General features: G+C 39.9%; 2 pseudogenes across 1 annotated transcript; both read right to left on the reverse strand.

Moving 5' to 3' along the window:
- Positions 1-528: 528 nt before the first annotated feature.
- LOC115072394 lies at positions 529-603 on the reverse strand (annotated as a pseudogene).
- Positions 604-4918: 4315 nt separating this feature from the next.
- Positions 4919-5649, reverse strand: LOC103743829 (annotated as a pseudogene). Its single transcript, XR_607682.3, has one exon. The product of XR_607682.3 is annotated as a single-stranded DNA-binding protein, mitochondrial pseudogene (transcript).
- Between the last annotated feature and the right edge of the window lie 10245 nt (positions 5650-15894).

The raw sequence follows: 15894 nt of genomic DNA on the forward strand, positions 1-15894 counted from the left end.
AGAAATAATCAAATATCCATCAATAGAAGATGAATAAATAAATTATTCATTTATATTAATCAATAATAAAAGATATTGAACTACTATAATTATAACATCTCCAGATCTCAAAAATCTATTGAGGAAAAGAAGTCAGGCACAAAAAAGCATGTAATACATAATTCTATTATATGGAATTCAAGAACAAGGAAAACGAATCCATATAACGGAAACCTGAAAAATGTTTCACTGGAGGCAAAGGGGGATGTTAACTATAAATGGGCATAAGGAAAGCTTTTGAGGTGAGATAGTCATATTTTGATCTAGGTTTTACATACATTTAAAAATAATCAAGTCATATACATTACATGTGAATACTTTACTGCATGTTACTCCTTAATTGAAAAAACTCTATAGAGGGTCAGTGAGACAGACGGCTTAGCAGGTAAAAATGCCTACAGCCAAGTCTGACTCCTGAGTTTGATCCCTGAGCAAACACAGAGAGAGAGAGAGAGGGAGAGAGAGAGAGAGAGAGAGAGAGAGAGAGAGAGAGAGAGAGAGAGAAATTTAAACTGATAAGAACAGATACTACACTTAGTCTTAGCCAAAAGGCCAAGAAGCAATATAAAATAAAAATTTAAATCTATTGAACAAAAATAGCCTTGAGTATCTCAAGTCTTACGTATCAGAAATGAAATCATAGGAGTAATTTCCCACTTTGAAAAGATCATAGACTTTCAGATGTTTCTTATGGTTCTGCTGTAGAATCTTTTTACACACACACATGTATGTATGTATGTATGTATGTATGTACGTATGTATGTATATACATACTTATACCAACCATCCACTGAATGTTCTATATAGCAATGAATTGGTTTACACGTTGTTATTATGGTTTGGATATGACTTGAGCATCTCCCAAGCAGTCCCTTCCCTCCATCTCTGTTACTTAGGATTGAGATATGACCACCTGTTCCTACACTTAGCCCAAAATAATGTGAAACCATCCACCACCTTCAACAGAGGCTAAATCAATGAGGCTATCTAATTTTGAACTTCAAACATACAAAACTATGAGTTAAGTAAACCTCATTCTTCATAAATAGCCTGCCTCATTACTATAGTAACATAAAACCGGCTTATAGGCTTGTCACGAGCCAACTAAATATGAATATATTTTCAATGACAGCTAATTTCCAAACCTCCCTGAGAACTGGATTTCCAACAGTTTCAATTTTGGTCTCTCTCTCCTCCCACCCCCATTAAACTTAGGCTACTGACAATATGCCATTCATCTACAGAAAACAAAAACCAACAGAAAACTGTCTCATCCCACATTTCCCATCAGTAACAACCCCAATGATTTCTTTTCTTCATTTCACTGCTAAGTTTCTGGGAAATTGACCTCCTATCAACATTTTTATGTCCCTCTTCCCATTTCCTTTTTTTTTTTTTTTTTTTAACTAAGGTAGTAATTCCTTACTTTATTCTAAATATATATCCTTATATTTATAGACAAGTTTGCCTTTCAACCTTCATCAAAGAAGCTTCTTTTTGCAACAGATTGAGACTATTACAGAGTTCCAGAAGTAGTCAAATGCAGAGAATGAGTGTCTGTGAGATGCTTAAGCTTAAGTGACACATCTTCAGTGCAATCTCGCACATAGGATGAATGCATCTCTCAACCCTCTTCCCATTTCCTTTTTAGCCACCTCAGTTTAGTTTCCTTAAATCGTATCACTCCAAAGCAACTACTTTTGTCAAGGTCACACAAAAGCTTTTTTGTTTTGTTTTGTTTTTTTGAAACAGGGTCTCCCTGTAGCCCAAACTGGCCTGGAACTCACTAGATAGACCAGGCTGGCCTAGAACTCACAGAGATCCACCTGCCTCTGCCTCCAGAGTACTGGGATTAAAGGCGTGTGCTACCACGCCCGGCTCACTCAAGAGTTTTATGTGGCCAAACCCAAGCTTTCTTTCGTCCTCATCTTGCTTTACTTGTCAGGCACATTGGACGCAGCTGCCCACCCACCCACTCCCTCCTCACTATGCCCCTGTCTTGAATTCTCTTTCCCCACACTGCTGGTTTTCCTCCTCTCACTGGCTGCTCTCTCTTTTACTGTTCTGCCTCCTCTACTGACCAAATAAAGTAGTTCTCAGGCCTTTATCTTGAGCCCCCTTCTCTCCTGGAACTCTCTCCATTAATTCTCTGTGATTCCATTCATTCTCCAGCTTAAAATATTACCTGTGTGCTGAAGATGACCAAATCCCCATCTCTAGCTAAGCCTCTTCCTTAGAAGAGAGGGCATCTACCTGCTTCTCCCATTGTTTTTCATATTAGCATTCTTTTTATTCCCTACACAGTCCTTAGCATAATTTTAATTAATTGAATTGTTAGTCCCTTTTCTTAATATCCTTTTTCCTTACCTGACTGGACCCCCATGAAGAGGAAAGCCCTGCCTTTCTTGTCCACTGTATTACCAGTATTTTGCACATATGGCACATAAAGGTAGCCAAAGAATAGAATTTTAAAAACTTATTATTGTGCGTATGTATGAAGTAGGGAGGGCACACATGCCATAGCATTCATGTGAGGGTCAGAGGACAACTCTGTGGAGTCTGTTCCCTCCTTCCACCTTTACTGGGGTTCAGGCAGCCACGCTTGTGTAGTAAGCACCTTTACCTGCTGGGGCATCTTGCTGTTCCTTCAACAGATCATCTTTGAATGAAGAATGAATAAAGATTTCTGGCTTTTGAGTTACATGATATAATAAATGTTGTCTTACAAGATGGATCAAAATGAATGTTAGGAAGCTTACACTAGGCCCAGTGGCACAGGTCTATAATCCCAGCTTTTCAGAAGACAGAGTTCAAGTCTATCTTGGGCAACTTAAGTCATCTCAAAGTAAGAAAAAATAAAAAGAGGGGCTGCACTTGCCTAGCATGGAAGAGGTATTGGTTCTAATCCCTAGCACCAAATAAAATAAATAAAAGTTAATTACTTTTTTTTTTGCTGTTTTGGGGGAGTTGTTTGTTTTTTGAGACAGGTTACTAAGTTGGTCTTGAACTCATGACAATCCTCCTGCTTTGGCCTCTCAAGTGCTGGGATTACAGGTGTTAGTCATCATACCCTGATTATCTTTTAAAATATTAATTATTTTTTGTTGTAGTTTTCTGAGTCAGAGTCTCCTTGTAGCACCAGATGGCCTGTAGCTCACTACATAGGCTAGGCTGACCTTGATCTCCCAGAGATCCCCCACCTATGCCTTCCAAGTGCTGAAGTTAAAGGTGTGTACCACCATACCAGGCTTTATTTATTTTTATTTGTGTGTATGTGTTTTGCTTGCATGTTAAATATATCACATGTGCAATGCTTGTGGAGGCCAGAAGAGGGTATTGGATCCTCTAGAACTGGAGGTATAGACAGTTGTTAGCCGTCATGTGGGTGCTGGGAACCTGGGTCCTTTACAAGAACAGTCAGTTCTCTTAACCACTGAGCCATCTCTCCAATCCCCTGATTATCTTTTAAAATCAGCATTTAAGCCGAGATTATACACCTATACTCCCAATATTCGGGGGCCACACATATGAGGGGAGCTGCAGGTTGAAGGCAGCCTGGTCTACATAGACAGTTCCAGGTCAGCCAGGGCTACTTAGTAAGACTTTGCAAAATAAATAAACATAAAAATAAAATCAGCACTTAAACAAAGACATGCTAAACCTATATGTAAAGACAGGCCACCAGTGATGCACCATATGCTAGGAAAATAGTGACAGGTTTCACTGACAGTGGTCCAACTGAGGGCAATGCTTGGCCAACTTTAAGGTGCACAAGGATTCCCAGAGGCTCTGGTTAAAAATGAAGGTCCTGATTCAGTGAGTTTCTGCATTCACAACAGTTCCCAGTGATACACAGCTGGTGCTGATGCGCTTGGTCTACTCAGATTATCAGAAAGGCTCTACGGTCCTTGTAAAGGATTTGTGAACTAAACTCAACATTTGCTGGACTCTGAGTTTGTGCCTACTATTGTACAAGGTGATTTCATATTTTACTTATTTATTTTATTTAATGTGTATGAGTGTAATGCCTACATGTAGGTAGGTGCACCTGTGTCATGCAATGCCTGCAGAGGTCTGAAGAGGGTGTCAGATCCCCTGGAACTAGAGTTACAGTCAGTTGGTAGCCATCATGTGGGTACTGGGAATCGAACCTGTGTCCTCTGCAAGAGCAGTCAGTGCTCATTTTTTTTTTTTTTTTTTTTTTCAGTCTTTTTTAAAGACAGATCTCCCTGTAGCCCCGGCTGGCCTGGAACTCACTATGTAGACCAGACTGGCCTTGAACTCACAGAGATCTGCTTGCCTCTGCTTCCTGAGTACTGAGATGAAAGGCATGAGCCACCACACCCAGCTCTAGTCAGTGCTCTTAACCGGTGAGCCATCTCTCCAGCCCCACAAGGTGATTTCATATACCATATTTTATTTAAACTGTGGCTGGATGATCTCTTGTGGTGTAGTTAACTCCTATTTAGTTGAAAGGGTGCTTTTATTTTTTGGGGGTTTTGGGGTTTTTTGTTTGTTATTTTTTCCACTATTCCTACCAAGATCTAGTACCCTCTTTTAGAAAAATATATTTTATAATACCTCTTCAAAATTTTTAAAATTTATTTTTATTTTATGTGTATGAGTGCTTTGCCTACATGTATGTAAGTGCACCTTTGTTGTGCAAAGTCCTCAGAGGCCAGAAGAGGGTGTCAGATCCTCTGGAACTGGAGTTACAGATGGTTGTTAGCCACCCTGTGAGTGCTGGGAATTGAACCCGGGTCCTCTGCCAGTGCTCTTAACCACTGAGCCATCTTTCCAGTCCTATAATATCTCTTTTACTACTGTGATTATTGCCTACTCACAATATGTATATATATATATTTATAAAAACTTTAATCTTCATCTTTGGAAACTATAGACTATACATGATTTGGAAAGGAGATGGTACCAAAGAACAGTCAAAGAAGGGCCATCCGCTCTATGCCTTCTCTCTTGTCTGGTCACTCAGAAATACAATGTTATCAGCTATGATTGTTGTTGCTTGCCGCCTCACATTATTTTTATCCACGTATTCGCCATAGTCCACTTTCCCTTCCACATATATTCGAGCCCCCTTTTTCACATACTGATATGCCACATCTCTGAGGCCTGGTCGGAACACCGATATCCTGTGCCATGTTGTCTTGTGGCTGACATCACCCATTTGGTATACTTCACTCTCCCCTGATCGCCACATCTCATTTGTTGCTAGAGAAAATATTGTGACTGGATTTTTTCCTTCCACCTGCCTCATGACAGGGTCCTGACCCACTCGCCCAAGCAACTGCACACGATTCAGTGATCTTTCAAGAACCAAACTGGCAGCTACTTCGGACTCATGTCTCACAAACTGATGGAAAACCTGTAATACAGGTCTTCGAAACATGGCTTCAACGTTTCTTACAATCTTATCTTTGGGCTTTTCCTCGCGCTGGGACTCGCGGGAGCCTGGTCCCCCAGCGACGCTCCCACCCGGGCGGCAGTCCGGGCACTCGAATCCTCCGCACGCGTGGGAATGACACACACCCCGCGTGCACTGCACACCCACGACTTCTCTTCGCTCTCCTCTCCTTCACCTCCGTACGCGCAACACCCAAATACGTATATTTTTAAATATAAGGCCCCATCAGTACTGTAAAGGTAAAATAAATTAAATAATAATAAAATACATAATCTGCATTTCAAAATGTACCAGCACCATTATTCTACAAAACGGAGTGAGAAGGGGGCTGTATATATTTGCAGAATCAGTATGAAGGAGACATTTCAACGCACAAGGATGCAGGTTGTACCAGTAATGGCAAAAGAGTATTTGTTGTGTGAATCCTCTCTCAATTTACATGGTAGTTATAGTCCTAGGCAAATCAGAGCATACTAAAACCATGCAAAAGTGCTTCATTTTTAAACAAAATAGAGTGAGTCTAGAAGCCATTCGTCACAAAATGCCATGAAGTTTGAGCTAAGGAAGAGAATCCTAGGATGACTTCTTGACAGAGTGAGCATCTGGGAGGAACAAAAACAGATGGCCCAGGGTTCCCACTGGCATGACTGGGCTGCTAGCAATTCTCGGGAAGCCAGGAGAAGGTGATTTGGCTGGGAGAGAGAACGAGCTTAGTTTTAGTTTGTTGAATTGGAAGAAAAGCATTAGAAAAATAGGTAGTTGGGAAAGGAAATGTGTGTTCAAAAGCAATCTAGAATAACAATAGTAGAAGACAGAGGCCACTGCTTGCAAGGCGCGCAAGCTACACTGCGAAGGATTTTAAATGTCTAACTACAAAATGCTTAGAATTTTTATTTTTTTTAATATTTTAGTTATTATTTTTATTTTATGTATATGCGTGTATTGCCTGCATGTAGGTAAGTGCACCCGTGTCATGCAATGCTTGCAGAGGACAGAAGAGGCCGTTGGATGCCCTGGAACTGGAGTTATGGGCAGCTGTTAGCTGCCATGTGGGTGCTGGGATTTGAACCTGGGTCTTCTGTGAGAACAACCAGTGTTCTTAACCACTGAGCCATCTCTCCAGCTCCCCTAGACTGGTTTTTAAAGGGGATTAACTTTATATTTTAGGTAGAAAGAAAAGCATGTGACATTCTGAATCTGTCCTTTTCAAAATGTGTTTGAAAAATGCTAGAGCTGATCTTCAGCAGAGAAGGAGCAGGCCTAACCCCAGTGCCCTGTTCCCTCCTGTCTCATCTGGACAGCTGCACTTCCATCTGCCCCCCACCAGCTTTCATGTAGAAAGGTGTTCCATTGCTAAACACAAGTTTTGTCCTGTTTTTGTGTCTAATCCTAATTCTTGTTGAACTGTGAGACTGAAAGTGGAATATCTCAAAATTATGACACAATCATCCAAAAATACTGGCTAGAAGAGTGGTTTAAGTCTTTAGGCCCTAGGCACACACCTGCAATCCCAGTACTTGGGAGACTAAGGCAGGAGGATCACAGCTCAAGGCCAGCCTGGGCCTCATAATAAGACCCTGTGTCAAAAAATAAAATCTAGCGCAAGGTATGGTGGCATACCCCTATAATCTTGGGGGCAGAGGCAGGAGGATTAGGAGTTCAAGGCCAGCCTTAGCTACATAGCAAGTTTGAGGCTAGCCTGAGCTTCATGAGCCCTTGCCTCAAAGCAAAACAACCCCCCCCACAAAATCTGTAAGAACTCTATGAATTTTAATATTAGTCATTATTTGTCCTATTATATACCTTGTATATCTCTCCCTTGTTAACTGTATTTTTAGCTGTTTAAGTTAGGGACAGCCAGGACCATATTAGGCCAGTGGTATTGCAAAGGCTATTTGTAAAGTCTTTTGAGGACTACAAATTCCTTGCACCAAGATGTGCATACCACGTTGCTGACTTGGCATGCTTAGGAGCATGTACTCAATTATATGTTCTGGACTCCTAGCCCTACTAATTCAAATTTGAGAAGCAGAATTTATCCTACTTAAATCTTTACATTTACAAACTATCATGTGTTATTACGTTCTCTCAAGGTAATTCACAAGGAGTCAAAACAACTGGCTACACTTGTAAATACAAGGGCTGACTCTTTAAGAATTTTGTGTGTGTGTGTGCGTGTGTGTGTGTGTGTGTGTGTGTATACCTGTATACACATAGGCCAGAAGAGTGTGTCAGATCCCGTGGAGCTTAAGCTACACGCTGTTGTGAGCTACCTGATGTGGGTGCTGGGAACCAAACTCCAGTCCTCTCCAAGAGCATCCGTACCACTGAGCCAGCTCCCCAGCCTTGGGTTGATTTGCATATTGAATTCTTGCCTATCAACTTCACAGCTTTATTTCTAAAATGCATGAAAAATATTAAAATGATATCTGTTCCTAATCTTTTCACATACTCAAAGCAAAAGAGGTAAAGAACCAGTGCTTTACGACACTGCTTCTTAAACTGTGGGCCACATATCTGAGTGGTGTGGGCTCATGAAAATTTGGCAACAGAAAAAAGATTTCTGAATGTGTATTGATCAAAAATTAAGTCACAATCAAAATGTAATGAACCCAGGAGTTTGTGGCAGCACTTGCCTATGTTGCATCACAAAACACCAACACAGCCTTGATTTTAAACACACAAACACAGCACCTTGCATGGTGGATGCCATCAAGTCACAAACGCTAATGAACACTACCTTAAACACCCTGGATTGAATTAGAGACTACTATATGCTATGAATTGCAGTCCTGGTTGTTTTTTTTTTTTTTTAACCTTTATAGAAACATAATGGTTTAATTGTGGAAAAAACTTTGAATATTTGTCTACCATCATTCCTCAGCATATATCAAATTAGTATACCTTTGGATTGGATTGCATTAGAATGTCTGATTTTTAAAATTTCTGTTTGAACTGATGGGTGTGGTGGCACACACCTTTAATTCCAGCACTCTGGAGGCAGAGGCAGGCGGATCTCTGTGAGTTCAAGGCAAGCCTGGTCTACATAGTGAGTTCCAGGAAAGCTAGAGCTACAGGGAGACCTTGTCTCAAAAAGCCAAAAAAAAAAAAAAAAAAAAAAAAAATTCTGTTTGAACTGCAAATTTTAATCATTAAATGAAATTTGGCCTGTGTTTAGAAATTTCAGTGATTTCTGAAATGGCCCTAAACATTCGTTGGCCATTTTGTACTCCCTATTTATGTAAAGCAGTGTTCTCAGCATTGATTATAAAATCAAAATATCGGGCCTAGAGAGATGGCTCAGTGGTTAAGAGCACTGACTGCTCTTGCAGAGGACCTGGATTAGATTCCCAGCAGCCACATGGTGGCTACGAACTGTCCTTAACTACAGTTCCAGGGGAATCCGAAGCCCTCTTCTGACCTCTGCGGCAATGCACGACACAGGTGCACTCACATACATGCAGGCAATACACTCATACACATAAAATAGAAAACAAATAAAATATTAAAAAAAAGAAAATAAAAATATCAATCAACTCTGAAAACACTGACGACCCTCCATCCTGCAGTATTAAATATTTGGCCAAGATTTAATTCTTTATATAAAAATAAATATATCTGTTGCATTAGTATGTAAATTTTCTGTTTTTCTTCTGTTTTTAATAAATGAGAAAACGATATGTATACTAAACAATTATTTAAAATTTCTTTTTGAAGCCGGGCATTGTGGCGGACGTTTTTAATCCTAGCACTTGGGAGGCCGAGGCCAGCCTGGTCTCCATATCGAGTTCCAGGTCAGCTGGGGCTATAGGGAGACCCTGTCTCAAAAAAAGACCAAAAATATTTTTCTTTTTGATGTATTACCTGTATATGTCTGATTTGTGTGCCTATTTTATATACATATATATCTGGGGTCATGTAAAATTTTCTCTGGTGAAAATGGGCTACAGTTTAAGAAGCCCTGGTTTATATCCATTATGAAAATTGCTCTCTCTGATTCCCTTGAATGCATTAGATAAACATTTCCTTTTAACTACTGGTCCATCTATTTATCAAAGTTTGACTGGTAGAGCTTAACACCCACAGTGCCAAGAGTGAGTAAGGAAACCACATGATGGAAGAAGAAAACACAGTCCCATAATTTGTCCTCTGACCTCCACCTGTTTTGGACCACACATACTTAAATAACTATCTAACTAAATAATAAAAATATTTGGCTTTGGACTGGAGAGATGGCTTAGCAGTTAAGAACACTGGTTGTTCTTGCAGAAGACCCGGGTTTGAATCCCAGCACCCACTGGCAGCTAACAACTGTCTGTAACTCCAGTTCCAGGGGATCCAACAACCTCTCTGTCCTCCACGGGCATTGCACGACATGGGTGCACTTACCTACACGTAGGCAATACACACATATACATAAAATAAAAATAATAAATTTAAAAATATTTAAAATATTTGGCTTTAAGTTATAACCTAACAAAACAACCAGTAACATTCTGTTTTCTAAGCTTCTTTTTCAGTTCTATTATTAAAGTATTTAACAAATTTATATTAAGTTTTGACACAGAATTGCTAGCACCAGCCTGGGAATATAATTTAGGTGGTAAAGTGCTTGCCTACAATTTATGAAGCCCTAGGTTCAGTTCCCAGCACCCCATAAACCAGGTGTGGTCATGCATACTTGTAATTTCAGCACTTGGGAGGTGGAAACAGGAGGAGCAGAAATTCAAATTCAAGGTCATCCTTGGCCAGCCTGGGATACATGAGACACTGTCTCAAAAAAAAAAAAAAAAAAGTTGCTAGCACCAATCTTCCATTCACAAAAAATTATTTAAATAAAATGCATTATAATAAACACTACAGGGGCCCACATGATTGCTCAATGGGTAAAGGTACTTGACTACCAAGCCTGATAACCTTGAGTTCAGTCTTTGGGTTCTACATGATGGAAAGAGAGAATTGGCTCCCACAAGTTGTCCTCTGACTTTCACACATGGACTGTCATATATGCATACCCATATACACACAAATCAATGTAATGAATTTCTAAAATAAACATAATAAATTTTATTTTTCATTGCTATTTTCTTGATTGAACACAACAAACTCTGATGGTCTTCAATAAACTGGGTTCTAAGCGTACAAAAATAAAACATAAGGGGATGGGAAAATGAAATGAGGGCCTGACTTTGGATCCCCAACTCCCAGGTAAAAAGCTGGGTGGGGCAGTGTGTGCCTGTAGTCCTAGTACTGTAGAGGAGGAGACAGGGATCCCCTTTGCTGGCCAGCCACTCTAGCTGAATTGGTTTCAGATTCAGTAGAGACCTGACTCAAAAAATAAGATGGAAAACCAGGCATGGTGGCACACATCTTTAATCCCAGCACTGAGGAGGCAGGGGTGGGGAGACCTTTGTGAGTTCAAGGCCAGCCATAGCTACATAGTGAGACCCTGTCTCAAACAAACAGACAAACAAACAAACAAACAAGGCAGAGCCTTTCTTTTAGAAGAAAACACTTGACTTAATCTCTGACCTCCAAACCACATGTACATGCAGGTACACACATGCACACACACACACACAAAGACACACATATTTGCATACAACACACATACACATTCACAAAAATAAATTAATTAAATCAAAAATAGTCTCTAGCTATTTTTGTCATAGGTGGCTATGACAGCACACCTGCAATCCCAGCACTCAAGAGGCTGAGACGGGAAAATCATGAGTTTGAGGCCAGTTTGAGTTACATAGAGACACCCTGTCCCAACCAAGAAATTTTTGCTCTCCATACATAATTTTCATACAAAGGGTTTGAAGTATCCACAGAAAGGAAGGCCCTTAGCATAAGTGGAGGGACGTGAGGGACAGGATGAGGATTAGCACCAGAAAGCAGTAGGGAGAGGTCACCAGAGGGAAGTTATCTAGAGTTTTTGTGGTGTTAATGCCTGAGCAGAATCTTGAAACACAAGTAGGGATAACCAGGTGGAGAAGGAGGTGATATGTCAGTAAAGACATGAAAGTGTGAAATAGAGTACTGGGTTGTAGGAAATGCAAGCAGATTTTTTAAAAATTATGCTTTACCAGAATCCCATGACCTTTCTATGGCTGTGGTGCTTAAAAGTGCTATTTCAACCTCCACACAGTCATATATAGGGCAAGAAAACACCACCTAGAAACTAAATCGCTATTAATCTTAAGCATCTAGAACGTGGGAATGGTCCCAAAAAATGAATAATGGCTACCGTAACGTCTATGAACTAAGAAGTAGAAGTCAACATCAAGGAAGAAAGCAAAATGCACAATCGCAGAGCATTTAAGTGTAGGGGCATTCAGCTCCATACAGTTGTAAGTCTTCCATGGGAACAAATGTCTGCTCGTCCGAATAATGACCCAGAGTCACTGGGATAGTTCCCTGTTATGTATGTGTTTATAAAACAGGAAGGTGTATGAAAAAACACACTTAAAACGATCTTTTTCCATATAGTTAAATGAAGACTTTATATTAAGTGAGAAATCTGCTATTACTTCTGAAATTCATCCTGTGAAACTTCTAATTTCTTAACCACTCCAGATAAAAGAAATGTTATTGTAATACCAACAATAAAATTTAGAGATACATAGTCTTGGGATAAAAAAATATTTAAGGTGGCCAGGTGTGGTGGCACACGCCTTTAGTCCCAGCACTCAAAAGGCAGAGGCAGGCCGATCTCTGTGAGTTCAAGGCCAGTCTGGTCTACACAGTGAGTTCCAGGCAAATTGGGGCTACATGGAGACCCTGTCTCAAAAAGACCCCCCCCCAAAAAATCTAAGGTTACTGACTGTGAGAAGAGACAAAATGTCACAACTTTTGATTTATTAGATTAACCCCTCATTTTTACATGACAAGATTTATTTGTTTATGAAAAGATATACCATTTTTAAAAAAAGATACACTCTAAAGATTTCTGTTTTAAAGGATTATTTCATCTAATATCTTCAAACATAGAAAGTTTCAAAAAATGTCTGTTGATGAATGAAAAGATAAATGAGTGAAAAAATGATCTTATGCACTGAATGACTGAATGTTGCATTTCACAAAGTAATAATAGTTTATTACTTTGCCCACCAAATTAGGAAGAAAAGGTATTTTCCCTCTTACATCACCAAGAGAAGTGTATGCTATTGGTCAAATTCTATAAAACCAATCTATCCAGATGATATGAAATATTTTTTTCTGGTCTTTTTGAGACAGGATCTCCCTGTAGCCCCAGCTGTCCTGGAACTTACTATGTAGACCAGGCTGGCCTTGAACTCACAGAGATCCGCCTGCCTCTGCCTCCGAGTGCTGGGATTAAAGGCGTGTGCCACCACGCCCGGCCTACATTAGTCATTTTACTACATCAAATACTGTATCCTCTAGGACCTAATGCTGGAATAACCAAACACATCACGAACCTTTTTTAATTCTATTTTTTACTTAAATGTTTAAGTTTTTTTTGCATTAAACATACTAAATGGTATCTATCTTTATGGACCTATATTTTTTGAAGTTCTTTTTTTTTTTTTTTTTTTGAGACCGGGTCCCCTGTAGTCACAGCTGACCTGGATGCCCTATGGAGACCAGGCTGGCCTCGAACTCACAGAGATACACCTGCCTCTGCCTCCCAAGTGCTGAGATTAAATGTGTGTGCCACCATGCCTGGTTCATTTTTTTAAAGTTTTATCAGCCTTATTTTACTTTATTTCACTTATTTTTCTGCTAGGTCCTTGTGAAGTATGTTTACTAGGATAAAATGCTATTTAAATAGACTTCAGCAATGAACAAAAAGCCTCCCTGATTTTGTCTGGACACCTGAAAAATTCAACAAAAATGGAAAAAACAGCATTTATTAATACTAATAGTCCTTAAGGTCACATTTTTTTCTCTGTAAATAAAACAATTCAGAAATGACCTATTGCTCTTGTTAAATAGGAAAGACTTGAAAATGTGTCCAGTGTTTTCTATTTAATACATATCCAACAAATATATATTAAAATAAACCCTGGTAAGTAAATAACACAGTTCAAAGCATTTCACAAAACTTGACTTTTACTCATAACTTTAAGAATTTGCTCCATCTTTGTAGACTCCTACATTAAGTAGATGTGAACTGGATCTATGAATTTTAATCTAGGAATCTAAATTCATAACTTCTTTAACTCACCAATCTGTACTCTATACATTCTTTCCCCTTTTACAGTCTATATTCTGAATTAAATTCTGTGCTAGTTTTCAGCCCTTTCTTCTTTAGGAAGCCTTCATCAGTCTTACTGTGAAGTCAGTTAGGACACTCATAGCCTAAAATACATTATTTAGCGAGTTTCCTTATTTCATCTTGAAAAATGAAGTAGATAGTAACATTTGCACAGAAATATCCCAGTTTCTAAGGATTTACATTATTCCGCACATTACTCTTGGTAAGTGACATGGTTAAGACTAGGAAAAATAGTGCTAGAAAACTGATTTGTAAGTTTAGGAGAGTAAATTATCTGTAATAATTAAAACATGAATGCTTTTTAAAAACTTACTTTTCCCACAGAATACACAATCCCAACTTTCTTTTACTATTCTTGGACAAGGAAATTGTTACCTGTCAAAAATTACACTTCTTAAACAATTATTTAAATGTCCAAATACAAAATTGAAAGTTATTTTTAATCTCTGACAATTTAAAAGAGCATAAAGAATTTTTATAAGAGAAAATGTTTGCGGCAAACATTTAAACGTTTCTGTTCATTGAATTATCATTTGGCATTTTACTTAGAGAAAGAGCGTTTATATGGGTCAAAGCAGTTAAAAAAAAAAAAAGAAAGCACATCCTTGTACAAACTGAGAACTGAGGGCTGTGTTAATGCACTCAATTTACATTGTGAGACAAAAGGTTTACCATATTTAGCTGTGTCCCAAGCTATTCAATCATATTTTCATAACTTCATATACCCTAGAACTAAATAAAGTGCCAAAGATCAAAGTTCACTTTTGATGAGCAAATTTTCAATTACTATGAAGAAAATATCTGTGATATTCATAATACGTATCAAATTAAGACACTAGTTAGGTGTCAGTACCTCATTTTTGACAAAATGAATGCATTTCTCAACTTCTGATTTTCTAAATATCACCTCCCCCACCCGAGTTGAGAGGTATCTGCCATCTTCAAAGTTTTAGAAACACTTGAGGAGTGTGAAATTTTAGTTATCTTAAGGAAGTACATACTGAAAAGTTTCTGAGACACAAAACCATAACTTCCAAAATGAATTCAATTGAAACTCTTATGTGAACCTTAATTTTGTCTTGGGCTTTATAAAAGGTTCATTTAGAAGATGGATTTCCAAGGTAAGTGCCAATCACTTTAAAATGAGCCCTTTCCTCTATGACAGAATTCACCATTGTAGAAAAGTAGTCGCCTTTCATTCAAAACAAGTCACTCAGTTTAGCCTAATTCCGAAAGACCCCCGAAGCCATGGACCAAAAAGTACCCTTCTCTGCCAGGCTTGCTACCAAACTCGGGACGCCCCATAAACACTCTTCCTCTCCAGCTAAGGCTGACCCACGTACACGCAGTTGCCTCAAAACCCCTAAGAAATAAAACTGAACTTATCACTTTTCAAAGTTGGGGGAGGGGGGTCGTCTGAGAGCCGACACGCGTCTACCTCTTATTTACTTTTGACAAAAGAAATAAATAGAAGCAAAACCGAGATTCAGAAGGAAGTTCTGCTGCCGCGTGCGCCGGCGGAGCCTCTCCTAGCTCCTCGGACTCACCTTCCATGTCGCCCAGGCTACCCGGCCGCTCCACGTGCTGCTGCCGTCGCCGGGACGAGCGCCGCTGGCGGGAGATTCCCGGCCTGGGGAGTCCCCGGGATCGCGACAGCGCAGACTGCGGCCGAGCCGGCGAGCTCCCCGTGCGAGGCTGCTGCGGCGCTGGCTGGCGGCGGCTTTAAAGCTGCGGCTGCCGAGCGCCACAGGTTCCGCACCCTCAGCCCACTTCTGAATGTCAAGCCTGAGGAAGCCGGATCGCAGGGAAAGGGCGCATCAGTGAGTCTCAGGTCTACTGCAGAGACAGGATGGAGGAAGGAGCTCTAGACTAGGCATGGCTTTCTTCAAAGAGCTTTGCCTTCCATGGAAAGGTCTGGCACTTTTTGTCGAGACTCCAGGATGATAGTCATGAAAACTGCCAATGAGAATTCACTTCACTGTGTTATGAATTCCCCCCCCTTCAGTTTTTCCACTTCATATGATAAAAGTTCTTGGTCCAGCTGGGGCGGCCCACACCTGTAATCCCAGCACTTGAGAGGCTGAGGCAGGAGGCTTGCCATGAATTCCAGGACAGCCCAGGCTGCAGTGTGAGACATTTTCTTAGAAAACAAACTAAAAAAGTCCTTGGTCCACAGTTTTGGAAAGATAGT

This window comes from Nannospalax galili, unplaced genomic scaffold, assembly GCF_000622305.1.
Source record: "Nannospalax galili isolate Female #2095 unplaced genomic scaffold, S.galili_v1.0 scaffold1382, whole genome shotgun sequence".
Classification (NCBI taxonomy): Eukaryota; Metazoa; Chordata; class Mammalia; order Rodentia; family Spalacidae; genus Nannospalax; species Nannospalax galili.